General features: G+C 27.2%; 1 protein-coding gene across 4 annotated transcripts in view; it reads right to left on the reverse strand.

The window, feature by feature from the left end:
* Positions 1 to 2,871: 2,871 nt before the first annotated feature.
* LOC123513235 overlaps positions 2,872 to 3,027 on the reverse strand; it is a 9,932-nt gene continuing 9,776 nt past the window's right edge. For all 4 annotated transcript variants that reach the window (XR_006677305.1, XR_006677304.1, XR_006677303.1 and 1 more), the window contains one exon: positions 2,872 to 3,027. This exon is cut by the window's right edge. The gene's annotated coding sequence lies outside the window, so the exon portion shown is untranslated.

Genomic DNA, 3,027 nt, shown 5'->3' on the forward strand with positions numbered 1-3,027 from the left:
ACACACACACACACACACACACACACACACACAGACCACTAAGGAATTCAATGATACACAATTTGTTATCGAAAAATACACTTAAGAACTTTTTTTTTCAGTTGCAGTTACAAAAATATCCAATATCGACTTAATTTTTGTATTTTTAGTCTCACTCTGTTAAGTAATACAGAAATAGTTGAAATGTATCTTCTTTTTCTTCTTTTTCTTCTTCTTCTTCTTCTTCTTCTTCTTCATCTTCTTTTTCATCTTTTTCTTATTCTACTTGTTCTACTTTTTTTTCTTTTTATTTTCTTCTTTTTCTTCCTCTTTCTTTTTTTTTCTTCTTTCAGCTTTTTCTTATTATTCTTCTTGTTCTACTTCTTCCTCGTCTTTTTCTTCTTCTTTTCTTCTTTTTTCTTCTTCTTCCTCTTCGTCTTCTTTTCATCTTTTTCTTATTTTTCTTGTTCTATCTTTTCCTCTTCTTTTCTTCTTCTTTTTCTTTTCTTCCTCTTCCTCTTCTTCTTTTTCATCTTTTTCTTATTCTATTTGTTGTTCTGCTTCTTCCTCTTCTCTTTCTTCTTTTTCTTCTTTTTTGTTCTACTTTTTGTCTTCTTTTTCTTCTTTATTCCTTCTTTCTTTTTTTCTACTCCGTCGTTTTCCTTTTTCTTCTTTTTTTCTTTTTCTTCTACCTCTTTGTCTTCTTTTTCTTGTTTTTGTTGTTGTTCTTGTTCTTGTTCTTCTTCTTTCTACTTCTTCCCTTTCTTCTTTTCTTCTTTTCTTGTTCTAACTCTTCGTCTTTTTTCTTGTTCTTCTTTTACTTCTCCTCCTCCTCCTTCTTCTTCTTCTTCTTCTTCTTCTTCTTCTTCTTCTTCTCCTCCTTCTTCTTCTATTTTTCTTCTTCTTCCTCTTATTATCATCATTTTCATTATTATTGTTTTATTTTTTTTCATTGACCTTTTTTTTTCTTCTATATATTTTTTTTCTGTTCTATATATATTTTTTTTATTTCATTTTATTTTTTGCACCAATTTATTTATTTATTTATTTTCTCAATGTTTGTTATTGTGTTTTTTTTTTTTTTATTTATTTCCTATTTTTACTTTTTATTAATTTTTGATGAATTTTTTGTTTTTATCTTTTGGTTTTTGTTTTGATAATTTTTGGTTTTTTGTTTTTATTTTGGTTTTTGTTTTGATAATTTTTTTTTTTTTTTTTTTATTATTTTGATAATTTTGGTTTTGTTTTGATAATTTTGGTTTTGTTTTGATAATTTTGGTTTTGTTTTGATAATTTTGGTTTTGTTTTGATAATTTTGGTTTTGTTTGTTTTTGATAATTTTGGTTTTGGTTTTGTTTTGATTATTTTGGTTTTGTTTTGATAATTTTGGTTTTTGTTTTTATTTTGGTTTTGTTTTGGTAATTTTGGTTTTGTTTTGATAATTTTGGTTTTGTTTTGATAATTTTGGTTTTGTTTTGATAATTTTGGTTTTGTTTTGATAAATTTTGGTTTTGTTTTAATTTTAGTTTTTTTTTATTTTGTTTTTTTGATTATTTTGGTTTTGTTTGGGTAATTTTGGTTTTGTTTTGATAATTTTCGTTTTTGTTTTTATTTTGGTTTTGTTTTGATAATTTTGGTTTTGTTTTTGTTTTGATAATTTTGGTTTTTTTATTATTTTAGTTTTGTTTTGATAATTTTGGTTTTATGTTTTAGTTTTCGAATCAGTTAACAATTTTGAGCTGATGATAATATTTTTTTTTTTAATCTTGTTCATATTTTCTTTACTTTTCTTCTTGTGTATCTCTTTATTTTTTCCATTTCTTTATTTTTGTTCTCTTTATTTTATTTTATCTACTTGTTTACTTTTTTCATTTATCCGTTTATCTATTTACCTAATGGCTCAAACGTGACTCCTATTCCCTTTAGTCTAAACTTTCTTTCTTTCTTTCATTTTTATTAACCTACTTTTTTACTTTTTCCTCGTTCATTTTCTATTTTACTTCATTAAACGTGTGGTTCTTTTACGTTTCAAAAATAATAAACAAAATAATAGTAAATACGATAAAAGATAATAATATACATTAATTAACCCCTTCAGTGGAACGTATTTTTATCATGAGTTTAGTGTGTAATTTGACCTTTTTTTTTTTTTTTACGTATTTTCTTTTAGTTTTCTTCATTCATATTAAACAACTTTTTTTTCCCTGTTTCGTTCATTTTCTTCTTTACTTCAATTGAACGCATGTTTCCCTTACGTCTCGGAAAATAATGAATAAAAAATGCTAAATAAGATGAAAGAAAGATTAACCCCTTCAGTACTGGGACGCATTTTTTCCATGAGATTTAGGTGTGATTAGACCATTTTATTGACATTAGGAAGGGTCTATGGAGGTCAGAAGATTAATGGCCACAGTTCACTATTTTAACCCCTTCACTATTGGGACACATTTTTACCTTAAGTGTTGTGTATCTTAAGACCATTTTACTGACATTAGGAAGGGTCTATGGAGGTCAGAAGGTTAATGGCCACAGTCTTCACTATTTTAGCCCCTTCAGTACTGCATGGGACATAGTTTTACCTTAAGTTTTGTGTACCATTAGACCATTTTATTAACATTAGGAAGGGTCTATGGAGGTCAGAAGGTTAATGGCCACAGTTCATTATTTTAACCCCTTCACTACTGGGACACATTTTTACCTTAAGTTTTGTGTACCATTAGACCATTTTATTGACATTAGGAAGAGTCTATAGAGGTCAGAAAATTAATGAGCACAGTCTTTACTATTTTAATCTCCACATAAGTTTCTGAAGCTGTACAAAATCACCAAATAGTCACCGGAATGAATATGGAAGCGCGCCATGGTACTGAAAGGGTTAAACAACTTTCTTCCTGCTGTTTCCTTCATTTTCTACTTTACTTCAATTCAACATATGAATTCCCTCACGTCTCGGAAAATAATAAACAAACGAAATACTGAAATAAATAAGATAATAAGATATATTCAATACAACCTGATAAGTAACACACCGCGCTGAGGCAACACTGG

The sequence above is a fragment of the Portunus trituberculatus genome, chromosome 5 (genome assembly GCF_017591435.1).
Source record: "Portunus trituberculatus isolate SZX2019 chromosome 5, ASM1759143v1, whole genome shotgun sequence".
Taxonomy (NCBI): Eukaryota; Metazoa; Arthropoda; class Malacostraca; order Decapoda; family Portunidae; genus Portunus; species Portunus trituberculatus.